This window comes from Rhinolophus sinicus, chromosome 16, assembly GCF_057876585.1.
Source record: "Rhinolophus sinicus isolate RSI-liver-muscle chromosome 16, RSI-T2T, whole genome shotgun sequence".
In the NCBI taxonomy this organism is placed as follows: Eukaryota; Metazoa; Chordata; class Mammalia; order Chiroptera; family Rhinolophidae; genus Rhinolophus; species Rhinolophus sinicus.
The window spans coordinates 38,154,641-38,172,648 of record NC_142516.1 but is presented as its reverse complement, the minus strand read 5'-3'; the positions used below and the strand labels follow the sequence as shown (position 1 = coordinate 38,172,648).

The 18,008-nt window shown below is 41.0% G+C and overlaps 1 long non-coding RNA gene across 1 annotated transcript in view; it reads right to left on the bottom strand.

Moving 5' to 3' along the window:
• The window catches only part of LOC148754992 (uncharacterized), a 107,095-nt gene that overhangs the window by 69,513 nt on the left and 19,574 nt on the right, over positions 1-18,008 (bottom strand). The window contains exon 4 of the long non-coding RNA XR_016019376.1: positions 895-967. This is a non-coding gene — a long non-coding RNA (uncharacterized LOC148754992). The remainder of the gene's footprint in view (positions 1-894; positions 968-18,008) is intronic.

Sequence of the window (18,008 nt, the reverse complement as noted above, 5' to 3'; positions counted from 1 at the left end):
AAGAAACTGACAAGGTAATAAAAGTATCTACCTCAAAAAGATACAAGGCCTTGACTATTTTAAATCTCCAAATGCTTAAGAACTCGTTACTCCCTTCTGTAAATAAATAGAAGGAAATTATTCCAACTTAGCTATCGTTTTATGTAGTTGAGGTACCCAAATTGACAATGACTGCACACACAAACACACACACACACACACACACACACACACACACACACACACACACACACAAGATGACCACTTTCAGCCAATCTGTCTCATGAACATAAATATAGAACTCCAAGTAAAATATTATTAAATTGAATTCATTATTACCAAGTGGTATGAATCCCAGGAATGCAATAATGATCGAACAGTAGGAAATCTATTCATGTATTTTATTATATTAAAAAATTAGAGGACAAACCATTGGTTTATCTCAATAGTGCTAAAAAAACAACAACCATGTAAGTCAACATTTATTTGTGATTTAAAATAGTAAAAACAAAATGACTTATCCGCTAGTCAGAGAAGGAAACGTCACTAAATTCATAGAGGGTATCTACCAGAAATCTAAGGCAAATACACATTTGTGTGTGTGTGTGTGAAATAGAGCATATCATTAAAAGCAGGAACAAACAAGACAGGAAGGTTTGTTATCACTACACCTATTTCTAAAGCTTTTGGGCATTAATAAGAAATAGTATAAGAAGAAATACATATAATATTGGGAAGGAAAAGACGAAATGTTTCATTATATTATATAGCAGACAGATGTATACATGTATATATATACATATGTATACATATATACTGTCTACAAAAATCCAAAAGAATCAACTGTAAAACATTAGAACTCTTGACTATTTAGTAAGAATTACAATACCAACTTGTAAAAAACAAATCACTTACCTGGATCTTCACAGTAAGTAATCAGACAGCACCATAAAAACACCTCATGCACAAAAGCAGGAAATGTGCGCACCTATATGAAGAAAAATAAAAGATACAAGTTTCTAGGACTGATGGTCCTAGAAACTCTTAAAATTAAAAGAAATACCATGTTTCAGTGTGGGAATACTTAATATGGAAAAGATGCCAGTTCTCTCTAATCTCTCTAATTAATGTATAAATACAATGCAGTCCCAATTATAATTCCAGCAATATTTTTAATGTAATTGGATATACTGATTTAAAACTTTTTCTTGAGGACAAAATATAGGAGTGGGGTTGCATTTGTATTCATTTTATTGTTATTTTACATCTCAAACATATTTAAAAATAATATTTATCTCCTTGATACGTAGTAAAAGCTTTAAAAGGGACAGAAAATGTTCAATATTAGCTATGATAATTTTGAAAAAAGAACAGTGAAGAAAGACTTGTTCTTCCAAATGTCAAAACAGGACATGTAGCCATAGCAATAGAAATGGTGTTGCAATGACTGGAGAAGAGATAGATAAATCATTGCAATAGACATTAGAGAGTCCTAAGCACATGCAGGTATTTACTCTGTGCAAAAGTTTGCATTTCAGATAAGAGAGTAAAGTGTAGACTATTTAATAAATGGTGCTGGGAACATTAGCTATTTATTTGGAAAGAAAATAAAGTGAGCGCCCTGTCTCCTAGATACATAAAAATGAATTCCAGATGCATCAAGGAGCTAAGTGTAAAAATAAGGACATAAATAAATATAAATATTAGAAGAAAATGTAGGAAAAAATAACAGGGTGGAAAAGTCCTTTTTAAGATGAGGTCAAAATCCAGCAGCGTGGCCATTTTTATAACATAAAATTGAAAACTTCTGTAGGATATAAGACAGTAAAAAAGTTAATGACAAAATGTTTATGTCATATATTATGTTGGTAGCGTATATAAATCAAAATGGATAATACATAGAGTTCCTAAAATTTGTTTAAAATACTCCCTAAAATCCATAGATAATGGCAAATCACAGAAAAAGGAAAAACAGAAAGTAGTTTTTGCTCATCAAATTGGCAAAATGTTAAAAATTTGATAATAGCCAGTGTTGGTGAGGGAGTGAAAAAACAGGTATTAACACGTACTGTAGGTGGAAGTTAAAGTGATAATTATTTTGGCAGTACCAGTTACAATTCAAGGCAGACATTTCTTTCAACTCAGGATTTCTACCACTTGTATTCCACCACTTTTCCACCATAGTGTTCTTGATTATAATTGCCTCAAATTGAAAATGGCCTAGATGTCTGTCAATAGGAGAACACATAATAATTTATGAAACATCCATACTCTTGAATGCTAAGTGGCAGTTAAAAAAAAATGAGGTGGAGTTCTGTGTACTAACCTAAGAAACATTAAAAAATAATAATAAACTGACAAAACCATGTATACAGTATAACCTCAGCTATATACTCTATTAAACAAAGCTAAACCAGACGTTGATAGAAGAACATACCATATATATATCAGAAAAAGAACTGGAAGGATACACACCAAACTGTAGAAATAGAATCCTTTGGAAGATGGGGGAATAAAAGGTAGTGGGGGAGGGAAGACATACTTTCATTACTGATATTTATATAAACTTGTAGATAATTATTTTTATTGTATTTCTTATATTGTAAGAAATTTCTATTCTTTCAGACTTCTAATTATTAAAGGGGAAAAGTGATTTCACTAGTTAACTTTTGATACATCTATATACCATTACAAAAGAGAAATAATACAGTATTCGATTTTTCTGATGTGTTACATACGCTCATGATTTTTTTCACTCAGTACTACTCGCTGGGTAGCTGTGTGTGCACAGAACACTGGATCTGCAGGCACAGTGCCTGGGAACCAGCATGTTCTCACGCCAGGATCACTCTGGTCGATTTGCCTGGAAGAGCATCTATCTACCCCAGGACAAAGAGGAGGTAGAATCATAGAGCGTCTAGCCCAGTGCTTTTGTGGACCTCCCTAGTCTACTGAACAGAAGTTCCTTTGCAATGAAGGTCAGCCTGGGGCTGTTTTGTGTGTGCCAGATGAAAAAGTCACTGGAACCAGGAGCTTCTCTGCCTTTCACATGCAGAGAATCACGTCTCTTTGCCCTTCCATGTTTGCAAGATCTGTCATTCCCAAAAGGAAGTTAGATCTTCTGAAATAAATTGCACTGTGGCTAGCCCAGGTGGATTGTTATCATTGCTTTGTACTCTTCGCTGGGATGGTAACAAATTTAAACTGACCAAACCAATTCCTCTTCTTCTCTCTTTCTGTCTCTTAAAAGACAGGCATTTAAAAACGTCCGTTTTCTATTTTAAGGTACATCCATTTTTGTCTGGGAGTCTTAACCCAAATAGTAACTTAACTTCAGATTTGTCATTATGAATACACGAAGCTTTAAAACACAGAAACAAAAACCCTGTGCCATTCGTTTCCTTTAGGAGAGCATTGTTGTGTTAGAGCAGAGAGGTTGTAACAGAAAGGGGGCTGCATTAGGAATCAGAAAATTTGTGTTTGAGGCCTGCCTTCCAGGACCTTTTGCAAGTTACTTAACTTCTCCTAGGCCTCACTTTGTGTCAGCTGTAAAACAGAGAAATTGGGGAAAACAGGAAAATCGGGAGTTGGGGGAGAAATACAGGTAATGAGGGAGATAGGTTTTGAAAGATATAAAGCAACAGACCAACACGAGACTTTCTATAAGCACATTGCTTCCTTTCTTACAGAGAGAGAGAGAGAGAGAGAGAGCTGCATGCATATTTTCGATTTCTATTCTCTTTCTTGTATGTTCCCTTTAAAGCAGGCATTCAAACCCCTCTTCATACACCCCAGCTACCATTTTTGTCACAGGTATCCATTGATCTTACCAACACCTGAGGCCTTGGATTTAGTTCTACTTTTTAGGCAGTCCTTGCCCTGTTTTCTCCCAGAGGGGTATTTAGCTTGGTGTCAAAAGCACAGTGTGTTCCCTTTCTGTTAACTTAACCTCTGTGTTGTTTTTTAAAAATCAGATTCTAAAGAACAGGGACCCTGGAAAGCCTGTGATATGTAAATATTTAGCCAGGCAGCTAGGGATAGTAAGTGTTTTCTCTCTTCACACAAAACATGATTTTATTTGCTAAAGCTGTAATCTTGTTTGATAATCCATCAGTTTATTATCAGCTGTGTGGTGAGACATAATGCCATAGGGAGATAATCAAGAACCTTCATCTGATACTACGGGGTTGATTACAGTGACTGGAGGAGAGAGTCTTCTGGAGGGGATTATGTTAAACACAGCCTTTCTATTTACAGTTGGTTTCCTCCAAGTGCTTGAACCATTCTGCTCCCAGCCTTGGGAAACAGGTCATCCTAAAACCTTCAAAGAAGTGTCTTTGCAGGTGTGGAACAACTAGATATGTCTTTTTACCAGGCTCCACTAAGTCATTGTTTCATGCTCAGTGCATATCTGAACCAAAGGAAAAAAGAGATACGGTGCTCCATGAAGACAGTGTTTAGAAAACAAAAAGTCCAGTTTGAAAACAGAACAGGAAATTCTTCCACCCCACAGGTAACATTAAGATCCTAGCTATAAGTAGTAAACCCGGTAAATTGGATTAGTAAATTGAAATTGTAACAGAACAGTGATTTGTAGGACTCTCAAGGATGTAATCTGTGGCTTCTGAACCTGGGGCAACACCAGTGGAGAGTACCCTGAGAGCCCCTCCTGGTCAGGGCAGTTGGAACGCACACCTCCACAGAACAGGAATATGACAAGGGGATGGGGACCCCAGAGTGCTGCAAAAAGGCAGTGCTGCTTCTGCTCCCTGGTGGGAGGCAGAGAAGCATCTCTTTACACTCAGCTTTGACTACCCCATTCTTCTCTTCTTTGAAATTTATGTTTTCAGGGTTACCCGTTTTGCAAAATGTTTCCACCTGAAAATCCAGTCTTCAAGTGGCAGTCCTGTGGTGACTTGACTGCTTTCTGGCTACTGAAAATGGAGGCCGTGTGGTTGGGCAGTACTCTGCACTTCGAATGTACTCAGGGATACTATCTGCTGAGATAAGCAGAGGAGGGAACGGAGTTTCACAGAATTGAGGTATCTTGCCTACGTTTATACAGTTAGTGATTCCTTCCCTTCTTTTATTCCTTTCCAGTGTTCTTCCTTTTCTCCTTGGAAGACATTTTCTTAAGAATGTAGACTCTGAAGCCAGACACCTGGTTTTAAATCCCTGGCTCTGCATGACCTCGGGCAGGTTACTTCTCTTGGTATGCCCAGGTCTTCAAGGTAAAATGAGGATAACAATATTATTTACTTCATATGGTTATTGAGAGGATGAAGTTGGCTAAAGCAAGTGTAGCATTTAGAATAGTGTCTGGCACCTAGCAAACATTCAATGAGTTTTAGTTATAGTCGTTATTGTTGATGTTTCTGCCATGTCCCCTTTTGTCACCTCATTAAACATTAATTGAATGCCCTCTCTGATGAGCATTGTGCTAGGCTGGGGAAATGAGTAGAAGAGGGTGGCTTAAAAAAACAAAAATTATTTTCTTCATAGTTCCAGAGGCTGGAAGTCCAAGATCTAGATATCAGCAAGTTTGGTTTCTCCTGAGGCTTCTCTCCTTGGCTTGCAGACAGCTGCCTTCTCACTGTGGCCTCACATGGTCTTTTCTCTATCCTAATTTCCTCTTCTTTATAAGGACACTAGCCATGTTGGATTAGCGCCCACCCAAATGACCCAATTTTGCCTTAATGACCTATTTAAAAGCCCTATTTCCAAATGTAGTCACATTTTCAGGTACTGAGGGTTAGGGCTTCCATATAAGAATTGTGGCAGGGGTCACAATTCAGCCTGTAACAGAAATCATCTGTTAAGTATGGGCCAGTCAGGTGCATGTGGATGAGTGTCAAGGGATGAAGCCAGATGTCAGCAGGGCCCAGATCTAGAAAGGCCTGGCTTCTCATCAGGCTAAGGAGTGTGTCAGTGGAGGGGAATTGACACGACCACATCCAGGCTCCCCCAGGCTCCTCAGACAGGGTATGAAGAGCAGACGGGAAGGACCCACATTGCAACCCATCAGATAAGACACTGGTTTGAATTGCAGTTCTCACCCACCGCACCCCAAGGCTTATGTGGCAGTGAAAGAGGCAGTGATTCCCCAGCATCAAGAGGGTCCATGCAAACAGGCTGTGTGTGGGTACAGGGGGACAGGAGGGTGCAGAAGTTTGCCTGTGGGAGCAGCCCTTATTGCCATGTCAGCATTAGTGGGGGTCTTGCCAAGCTCACACAAGGGAAGAAGCACCCAAATAACAGAAGAAGCAGGCTCTGGTTTTTCCTTTTCCCCCAAAAGCCCCCTCACATATGTTAGGAACAAGTGTTTCTAACATAATCACATATCTTACTACCTTATTTTGTAAATGAGAAAACAGCTTCCCTTTCGTTCTCCCGCCAGGTAGGAGCACGTAGCAGCTCCTTGCTGTTGACAGTCAGAGAATGAGGTAATCACCCACCCCTTTCCATTATTAGAATCCTGCTCAAACTCAAGCATTTCGGGGCAAAAGGAGACGCTGTGTTCGGAGGAGCAGCATTGTTTGTCTAGTTCCCATTTGGTTTGGAGGCCTAAGACAGAAGCATCCTTACCCTGGTTTTACTTGTTCCTGGATGTAGCTGCTTGGCCAAGTCACTTCATCTCTCTGAGACTTGGGCTTCTCTTTTGTTAAATGAAGATAATATATAAATGACCAGGACAGTGGTGAGGATTCAGTGACAAAGTATGTATGAGTCCTATGTAGATCTTAAAGCTTTAAGTACATGTTAGCTTCTAGATTTTGTAAAAAAAGATTCCAGGCGTTTGCATTTTGTAAATTTGGTGACTTGGTAGAAAAAGGTAAGCATTTTCAGTTCTAATCCCAGCTCGGTACTTGTGTCAGGGCCTTGAGCAAGGCAACTGCAAAGCCTGCTTTCAGTACCCTGCTTTGTAAAGTAGGAAGTTCTCTCTGCCTCTCCCCATCTCGTCTCTCCTCCTTTCTCTTAGCCCCTCTTCTCTCAGATGACGTAAGGATTAATTGGATGGTGGCCATGCTGTCTGCCAGGAAGATAGAAAGTGTGAGGTATCATCTGGATGGTCTGGTAGGCACTAGATTCTCCTTCCTCTGCTTTTGACAAACAGAGTGACAGCCCATAGCTGTGTTTAAACAAGTTAATATGTATGTTCCTTGACATAAGGAAGCGCTCTAATCATGAAATACAGCTTGCATGTCATTTGGTTTTGAGATTTTATTGAGTACTACTAATCTTGACATATTTTGGTTGGCACCGCATTCTTGGTATAGTGGGTTAGCAGTTGAATAGTTTGCAGACTTTGTGAAACAAAATCCTCATTTAATGGTTTAGTTTGGCTACATTTTGAAAATGTACAAAAACATAATGCGTTTCTATTTTATAGGTTTTTTTCTTTCCAACTTGTGGCTTTGGTTTGTTTTCCTTTTTCCTCAGTGCCCTTTCTTTTCGCTCTCTCTCCTTCCCTCCCTCGCTGCCTCCCTCTCCCTCTCCTTCTCCCCCTCTCTCATTCTCTCTTTTTCGTGTTCCAATAACAGCAGCCTACAAAAGAAAGGTCCCAAGAAGAACAAGCTTGTGAACGAAATGAACCCCGATCAGAAGAGTCCTCTTTGTACTACTTGATGTCAAGATGTTTACACCCTGGCCTGACGCGCTGAACATTTGCATGTGAGTGCAGGCATTCAGAACATCTGAAGTCCACCCCACCGTGCGGTGACAGGTCTGAAACTCCCCAGTAGAAGCACCTGGACTAGCTGTGCAACAAGACTTCAGTCAACACCAGACCCTGAAGTCACTGAACTCCATGACATCATGCCCAGGCGGGAAAAGTCAACAGGCCCCTGGCTCCAGTCCCCCGCCCCTGCTCTCCTCTCCTCTGCCTCTTCAGTTCCTAACCCAGGGACAATATTTAGAAAGCAGAGCTGGGTTCAGGCAGCCCTCTCAATTACTTTGGCTGCAACCTTCCTGAGTACATTTTGCTATCTCTTTGTGATGTAAACGGGCACTCACAGTTGGCAGGGGACCCTCTTTCTGTTTTAATTACGCAAGGCATAATTATAGTTCCAGGGTCTGGAAGCAGCAGAGAGTTCTTTGGAGAACTTCACAGGGATTTTTCTGTTATGACATAGTTTATCTGGGGGGAAAAAAAAAGTAAGGCAAAAGGCATTTCCAAAGAGGAAATAATAACACTATTCATGCTAGCGTTCCATTCCATATTGAGTAGAAATCACAAAATCAGAGTTGCCTTTTTCGGGGGGTGGGGGCGGGGGTGTGGCGGCATCTCAAAATGTTGGATTCATACAGTGGTGGGAAAATCTGGGAAACAGTGATGAATGGATGTGGTTGGAGAAGGACATAAGGATATAAAAACAAATGTTTTTACTTCGGAAAGCAATCATGAAGCATCTAGCATATCTGAGCGAATCTGTAAGTACCCTGGGCCCTGGGGATGTGGAAAAAGATCTCACCATAGTAAGAGTAATCTGGCCTAAACCTGAGTCATAAAATTCCCTCTGGCCCCAGATGTTCAGTTAGAGGGCACTCGGTTACTCTGCTGATGTAGCGAGAAATCTCAGAACTGCCAGGGTAATGGAGAGAGTAGTGACAGAGGTGGAGAGACGGGGCTGTTTCTCTGTTATGCAACATGTTTCTATAGGTAATTCTGATGTACAGTAGGCTTTGAATAGAGCAACTAAAAGATGTTTTATTTTAGATTAGTGCTAGAGTGATATTTTCCCCATGGCACTAATAATCGAGCAGCTTTCACAAGCCCATTTTCTCTCCAAGTTTCTCACTTACTCCCAGCTCTGGCTATTCTGGCATTAGGGTAAGCCACTGCATCAACATTTCTCCCTTAGAAAAGGAAAGAAGCACCTACCTTTACTCACTGTGCTTGTGATATTTAGAAAAAAGGGTATAACGCACTTTTTTGGGGAGGTGAGGTAGCTATTAAATGAATTCTGCCTTTGCAATTTAGAAATAGGGATGTATATATAGGGGCAGCCCTAGGTAAAAAAAAAAAAAAAAGGCATTTCAAAAATGACATTTTGTAATTGAGTGATCATTTAAGACGCCCCTTTATGCGTGTATGCTGGTTTGGAATCCAGGGGACATACCATTTGAGCCTAACATCTGGGCTGTCTGCACCACGCAGGATGCACCGTCCTTGTTAACTGTGTGCTTTTGGCATACTTCAAGGGCTGTCACAGGAACAATAAGAGGCCTGTTGTTGAAACCACATCGTTTCCATCACAGTGGGAAAAAAATGTCAGTTGTGAACTTGCAGCATTGTTAGGTTTGAGCCTACCCAAATCATTTCATTCATATTAGAATTTAAGGAGATGAGAAACATATTGCATGAGAAGACAAGTTATTTTACATCTGCCCCTTCCCCCACTGCAATATTGGACCGCCCTCCACTTTCCCACCCCCTTTTTTTCTGGAGGGTGAGCCCTCTCTGTCACCCCCATACCCCCAATCCACTCTGCTGTTTTGAGGGTTTTTTTTTTTAATTTGTTAAGATGCTAAAATCTGCTTTGTGTGATTTATGAAGGAACTTGAAGCGATTAGTTTCACAGTGCAGGAAAATTCCTCAGGTTCGGGGGCTGGCCAATCTGTTACACTGCTTGCCATGGACTGGATGGGAACATGAGCAGCTCCCAGCCATAAGGAGATTGTGTTGAGTTATTAAACACTTGTGGTAAAGCTGCTTATTGTTAATTCCCCGATGTCCTGCTGAAGCGATAGGATAAAATCAGATCGGATTAGATCAAAGAGCCTGGGAGGCAGCCTTTGGAGCAGATTCATTTAATCAATAAAGAGAGCTCCTGAGAGAGGGGGAAAGAATAGGGGCCGTCCTGGTCGCACAGGAGATTAAGATGGGGGTGGGTGAGAGCGGGGAGTGGTGGGAAAGAAACAACAGTTTACTGGTATTTATTTTCTCCCCTTTTTTTGAGGTGTAATTCTCTCAAACATTTTAGCCAAGCTCACCAAAGGGTAAAACATTTCTTTAAGATTTCATTACTCCAGTACTCCATTACTAAAATAATGCCCTGTAAAGCAGGAGGTTATTTAAAAAAAAAAAAAAATCAAAACAGCTTCTATTCCATAAAAGGTATTTCAACAAAATAATTCAGGTTTAAATGATTCTCCAAGAAACATTAATCCCTTATGAGTTAATCTGCAAAATTTCCTATTGTCCCTTTGTGAGGAGAAATAATAGAGAAACAGCAAAAGGCCAAAGTCTGGCCCCACCCCTCTCTTTGTATTCTTCCGGATGCCCACCTCCCCACCCCCGCCAGTAATTATAAAGCATTGTGTATTAAGAGGTATGATGCAGAGTCCTTCATCCATGATTAACGCTTAAACCAATGCATATTCATTCATCTCAGCCCTACCAAACCCCTCTAAAATGAGGACTTGGCAAGAAGGAAGGGACAACCATTAGAAATTTAACCACAGAAAACGAGAGAAAAAATGAAGGATGGAGCAAATTAAGGATGCGAGTCCCTCAATGGTTATTGGCCTTAATGGTGTTATAAAAATGATGTCGCTTTTACCAGGAATAATTTATATTCTGAATTAAATAAGGATATGTATCTATAAATCCATTCTATAAAACTTAATTTTCCATCTAGATATGCTGATTACTTCGGGCCAGCATACCTTTACCGGTTGTTAATTACCGCAGGATGGTTTAACACTCTTTTCCAAATCAGCATGCATGCATAAAATGACTGCAATCCAATTTGACACATTATTAGTGATGATTATTGTCATAGATAAATTAGATTGAACAGAAAATAACCTTCATCCTTAGCATGTTTTAGCTCTCAGAATTAATGTGATTTGGTGAACACATATAAATAAAAATCTGATGAGTCCCTGCTGACTACAGGGACTGCTGGTGCTGAAGTGTATCAATTTCATGCAGATGATGAATTCCTTAAGCATTCAATGATAATCATGCTTGATTTGACAAGACTTTCTCATGCTATTTTAGGGCCTTAATTTTCTGTGAAGTTCTGTCAAGTGCTCATCAAGCACCCACTTATCTCCGTATCTTAACCTGGCAGCCAATCACAAGGTTGCCTAACAGTACAGCTATGGAGTGCCAGCCCATTAATATTCAAGTCACGTGACTGTCCAAGGAGAGGAACCAATCAATGGCTGATTAACATTCAGGTCACATGACTCCTGAGGAGAGTAAATGAGTTACACAGTAAGACATCAAACAAATTTTCATCTTGAAAGAGTGATTGCTTTTTCTGCTGCTGTGATGTTTGTCAAATTCACTCTAGCCTTGTCCAATTAAGCTCCATGAGCTGAATTAATAATGAAGAGATGTAAGCACCATGCCAGCAGAGAGCTGTGAGTGGTGCCACGGAATAAGAACTGCTAAAAAAAAAAAAAAAAAAAAAAAAATCTTAGAATGATTGAAAAATCACATCTGGCTAACTGAAATAATTGCTTTTGCAATCTTGATGCAGTTTTGTACTCTCCAGTGCAAAGTGTGAACTGGAGTATGCTGGGACATGGTACTTATTTTTCGTTTTACTTCAAAGGTAAATGTGGTTTTCAGTTTAGAATGATTTTAAAGGCATTATGTAAATACATGTTAATTGGATTATTGTTGTGACCCTAGTAATGAATTTCATTTGCACACTGAATTATGTTCTGGGGCCTTCTAGCAATGTGATCTCTCAAGATTTTTAAACTGTCCATAAAAGGAAAAGAGCTTATTCTGTATTCTTGTACCCTGGATAGAAGAAAGGACTAAACCACCTACTTTAGAGAAAATTTGTATACGTGTGTGTGTGTGTGTGTGTGTGTGTGTGCACTGCTCATTTTATTAACATTCGCAGGTCAGTAAATTAAGTTCATTGAATTACTTCAAAATGCTCAGGTGAACCTAATGAGAGTTTTCTGAAAAAGGCAGATGCTCTCTTACTTTTGATAGCCAATGAGAGCTTTCTTATAATTTCAGGGAACGTTTTATTCAACCTAGTCAATTGCATTTCAGTACCGATGCACCACTAACTTCAGGTAACATGTTTAGAATAGAGACCCTATGACTAATAAAGCTTTCATGCCTTCCCTGAAGGGAGTGAGACTTGACTAATGGTTTATTGGAATTATCAAAGAGTGTCAAATCCCACTTAATAAGTTCCAGCATGAAATTAGCTAAATTCCCAAAGGCCTTTCTAAAACAATATAGTCAAATAAAAGGTGTTGGGCATGCTGGAAAGAGTGTTAAAACCAGTTACTTGGAAGTGATGAGAAATAAATCTAACTGTACGCAGGAGGCAATGTTTATGTATACAGTTAATAACCTTCTTAATGGGACTTCTTGGCTTGGTGATTCCCATACGGGAAGAAAGTGACATGTGCAACACAGGGTAGGCAAAGGGCCATAAGTCAATTCCCAGCACTGTTAGTCAAGGATGGAAATTGCAAAGAGAGAAAGCAATGAATTTTAAAGCCCCAGCAAGCAGAGAGTGGAAGGAAGGATGAGCTGTTCTAGTGGAGGAAGTGGAAGGGGGATGGTTGAGAATCCAAGTTGGCCCATTCTAAGAGAATGAAAACCTACTTAGTCCAGAGAACAAGGGACTTCACCAGTTCGCCAAGAATGATTCCTTTCTGACAGTTCCTTACTAAAGACTTAGAAAATAATGTTATTGTTAATCACCTTTCAGGGTGACTGAAGCCCAAAAGTGGGCATATTACAGAAATGTTTTTTTTTAAGAAACCGAAAGTAGAGATCCCAACCACAAGGTTCAAATTGAATTCCAGAAACTTGTGAAAACACAGGCCTGAGCTTATATCTGAGATGCCCAAGGTAATGTAAATTTAACTCATATTCTTTACCTGAGTATTTTACTCCTGACTGGCTTTGCGGCTGACTGGCAGCCTGGAGCTCTGCTTACATTCAAATCACAGGCAATGGAGCACTTCCTACAAGCACCGCCACTTCCTGACACTTGAGAGCCAGGGAATGGAAGGTGGCTCAGTCACTTTAGAAGGCCCTGAATAAAAGAGTATTCCACTTTCTGCATAACTTTACATAATTAATAGTTTTCCATGCAAACTATTGTTTGCCTTAATTGTTGCTTCAACAGCTGTTTTCATGAAATTGTAAGGCCTGCTGTGTCTAATCCTTTGAGCCCTACTATTGATAACAAGAACAGCTCTGAAGCTCGCTCTGGAGGAAGAGTTAGCTCCCTGCCAAGCTGGAAAACTGTCATGGAGTTACTTGAAAAATAAGGCCTACAGTGGGACTGGTTGTGTAGCTAATCCATTAGGCTTTTCAAAAGAGCCATGCTCTGTACCCTTATGGCTAAATTGACCCAACAACCAATCAATGCCTTTATTTGCTGCCCCTGAAGGGTCTTATAGCTTGGTCCAAGTCGTAATCAAAGCCTCCATCAGTACTGGGGCCCTGATGACATAAATGGCCAAACTTTCAACACAGCTGGCCTGGGTCCAGTCACACCATTTTGAAGATACAAAGAGGCTGTGTTGTGCAGTGGAATTCATTTTCTTGTTTACTTCCTCCAGAAACAAGAGCATCATCAGCACGCTCAGTGCATCGGATCAGACCATGGAGTTGTTGACAGAAGCTTGGCGAGGGTTGCCAGCTTTCCACACGAAATGCTGGCTTTCTTCTCATACACCCCCTACCGTTTGTGTCTCTGCCAATTGTAGCACATCAGAGCGGCCATTGAGATAATGACCGTGAAGTCTCATGATACACTTTGATGAAGTGTAACATTTTTTAAAGGATTTTTGTCTGTGCCAAAATGATTGAAGCAGCTGACTAAAAATCGCCCCATCAAAAATCAAGGCTGATGAACAGCAGGCGGAGGCCTGAGCCTCCCCAGAGAAGATGGGAGGATTTTGCAGCCAAAGTGCCTTTATTTCCATGTCTATGTGCATCACCAGATTCCTGTTTTAAAAAGTCGTCTTTGTTTCAGATGAATATGTCAGTGGCTGGTGCTTCAGCCTCCAACATTTTAAAACTGTTTTTTCCTATCAACCCCCAGAAGATACAAAGACCGATTTCTTTCTGACAGTTCTTTCCTAATGACTTAGAAAAACAACGTTGTTGTTAATAACTTGGTCTTGGTTGGGAAAAGCACATTGGGCTTTCAGTGCAATACAGAGGTTTTCAGTCAGAGGCTGACCCTGGACTAATGTTCAGGTCAATTTGGATTTCTCTAGTTGAGCTGGAATTGAGAGTAGGATACACAAAAGTGGTTCTAAGCCAATAAAGAAGAAAATGAAGCTGGAAACAACGTCAATGAAGACTGTGCGTTTCTCTGGGAGAAAAATCGTGTGTTTAATTTACTGCCCGGTCCATCACGACTACCATTTATTGAACACTAGCTGTCACTCAGGGATAGTATCAGGTGATTTAGCTATTCACATGGAGTCTGTGATCTTCACCCCAACTCCATTTTACCACCTCCCTTCTAGGTGAGGAAACCGAGCCCCGATGAAGAACCTGGAGGTGTTAAATAACTTGGCTGACCTCAGAGACCTGGGAAGTGCGGAAGGCAGGGTCTGACTGGTGTGCTTACTCACAGGATTGCTCTGTCTCCATCTGTGGTTCACTGCTTCCATTGTACACCTGATACAGCTCATTAAACGGTGCTCAGTGGGAGAGGAGGAAACAATTTGTGGTTGAATTGGTAAAGGCAATGAGTCAAATGGATTTACAGTTTGTCGTTCTCACCTCTCAGCTCTTCAAGAAGATGTTAGCTCCATGGCACCCACATCGCAGTTAACAAACGTATGCTCCAGAAACGGGGTTTCACTGTGAGAGCAACTGCAGTGAGGTTTTGGCTAACTTCTGTCTGTCTGGAGTTTACCTTCTTGTTCCAAGTTAAAGCTTAGGACAGGTCCTACTTTAGGAGAAGTGTGGCTGGTAAGCTCTAGGACTTCTCAGAATGTCACAATTAAAGAGACACCTGTGCTCAAGCAAGTTGCCACAGAAACCACAAGGGCAAAGGGGGTTACAGTTCAGTTTCCTTTATATCTTAGTTTCTGCGTTTGGAGCAAGAATATATGTCAAAGTGGGGTGGAGGGTGGTACTTTGGGCGAAGAGTGAGAGTAAAGGAAGTCAGGGGTCAGGGAATAATGATAAAAACCCACTTGTATTTGAATGTGGATATGAGATCCCCTTGGGTTTCTTTTAAATGTCTTCATATTGTTTCCCTAAATCCAGTCAAATAAAAGGTGACAAAAGCTCAGACAACCGAACAAAGGCATCAGCTAATTTTGTGCACACATCGCAGAGAACAAGCTGCAGAGTTTCACTACCCTCTTTCCAAAGAAAGCATCTTTCAGGAGTCAAGATGGATGCATCCCAGTTTGCACTAAGATTGTATTATTTAGACTTTAAAAAGAAACAGCACCCCCAAATCCAAGTTTTGCAGAGTCTGGGCAACCAAATTTGTACACCTAAGGACTAATGAGAGAAAAAGGACAATAGAGGCTGAGAGAGGGCCGAAGTATGAGGAAGGCTTCCCACTGAGCAGAAGCCAGGCAGGAGTTGCATATATCTATTTGCACAAGGAAACACATCCAATAGGCCAAGAGATGACCAGAGAGTTCTTTCAGCTTCCCTTCCATACCAAAATATGGGTATATGCATTTTATGGAGGGTGAGTGTTCTACTGGAAGAGCAAACTCCTTAGCTTATTTCAAATAGAAAGCACTCAACCTTCAAAGGAAAGGGGCTCTAGTATATTTCTTTCAGGAACACTGGAGTGAGGGAACCACAAAATCCATCTGATTTTAAAGAAAACTCACTATAGGTCCCCTAACCTCACTTTCCTCATTTGTAAAATGATGGGTTTAGAGTCTCTGAATCCTTCCCAGTACCAGAAGTTGATAATTTGGGATTCATTAAGTACAAACTGAGGTCTTTCATTTCTACTGAATCTAAGATCTTGAAACTAATACAGTCAGTCCAAATTAATGAATAAAAAGACCTATTTGTTACTTTCCAAATATTCTCTATTTCCAAGCCTTTGTTCATGCAGTCGTTTTTTAAAGTGTGGTCCCTGGACCAAGGGTATCAGCATTGCCTGAAATGCAAATTCTCTCTTCCCCTTCTGCTCCCCCCTCTGCCCACCAGCTTACTGAAACTCTGAAAGTGGGGCCCAGCCCTCTTCGTTTTAACAAGCCCTCCAAGTAATTTTGATGCTTGCTCCAATCCCAGACCACTTGCTCAAGATGTTCTAGCTGCCTGAAATGCCTTTTTAAAAAAGGTCTATTTGAGACCTAGCTCAAATTTTGCTTTCTTTAAGAAGCTGTCTAAACATCCCCTAAATGAAATTAATTTCTTTTCCTACAATCTCCAAGCATTGACCTTTTACTGTTGTTATAGAACTTCCTTGCATCTGCTGATCTGCACGTGTCACTTTTTGTCCAAGATGCGGAGCCTGGCAGGGTGTGGCAGGCAGCCTCTGAAATGGTCCCCCGTGATCCCCATTTCTTAGCATTCACAGCCTGCATATTCCTCTCTTCTTGAGTGTGAGTTGGTCTTATTAACTTACTTCTATGGCAGAAGTGATAGGATGTAAATTCCAAGCAAAGTTTACAATAAGGCTGGCATCCATCTTGGTCAAGATCTCTTGCTTGTCTTTCCGCCTCTCCTTTTCTCTTTCTCCCCCTCTCCCTCCTTCCCTCCTCTTCTTTCTCCTCTAGCCCCACCTCCTCTTCCTCTCCCTTCTCTTTTTCCCTCCATCCCCACTCCGTTTTTCTCCACCCTTTCCCTCCACCCCCCCCACCCCCCCAGCCAGCCACCATGTAAACAAGCCCAGGCTATCCTGCTAGGGAGGTTCTGGAGGATGAGAGGACACATGGAAAAGCCTGGAGGCAGCCCTGCAGAAAGGCACAAGTGAGTAGAACCACCTCCCTGTTGAACCCTGAAGTAACTGCAGCGCCCACCTTGTTGGTAGCCTTGTGACTGACCCAGGGCTAGAACCATCCAGTTAAACCACTTCTCAATTCCTGAGCCACAGAAACTATGAGACAAATGTTTATTGCTTTGCGTTGCTAAGTTTTGGAGTAATTTGTCATGCAGCAATAGATAACTAAATACATAGGACTGGCATGTTTTTGTATTTTCCAAAACACGTAATGGGATGCTTTGCTCGTAACAGTTTATTATAGGCTGGAATTGGAGGAATGTTGCCTTGAGAAATTTTCAAGAGTAGATAATTTCTAGGTTTAAAAAGGACGCATTTACTGCAGCGCCCAAAGACAATGTATGTCTGAATAAGTTACAGGAAAAGATCAAAAAGGGTGGGGGCTAGGGAAACCTAGAATGAAAGGAAGAAGGGAAAATGTGATGTGTGAGGGAAACTCAGGCCTCTAGATGCTGCAGTTGTGGTTCTCAAACTTGCTTTTGACAGAACCATTTGAAGATGACTGAGGCCCAGCTACCCAAATAAATATCTGCAATATGAAAAAGAAAGCCCAGAAGCGCCAAAATGCCAGCCAGAGGCCACCATTTGAGGACCAGGTGCAACAGTGAAGAGTCTGAGTTCCGATTTAGATGAGATGAGTGTTCAAATGACTCTGACTCACGTCTATTCTTTTCCCCACTACATTCCTTTTGCTCAGCATCCTGACATTCATGTTTTCTAATCATCAGCTCGCAACTTTGCCTTGAATTATCTTCTGAAAGGAAGAACGACAAATCACGTGGGATTTGGAAGTAGCTAGAATTTGGTCTTCCTTTCTTTACGCATGGCGTGCCTCTTGCCCTGCTCTTTTCCCTGGCTCGTGTGAAGGAGGACTCAGGGTGCCTGAGAGGAAGGAGAGGGTGTTGAAGAGGCTAGCAGCCCTCCCGCTCACATGACCAGGAGCTTGTCTACAGACTGATGACGTGTTGCTCATTCTACCACTTGGGAGCAGGACCCGAAATTCTCCTTGGGCACTTCTGAATGCTGCTGCTGGCTCCTTCCACACCACACACACACACACACACACACACACACACACACACACACACA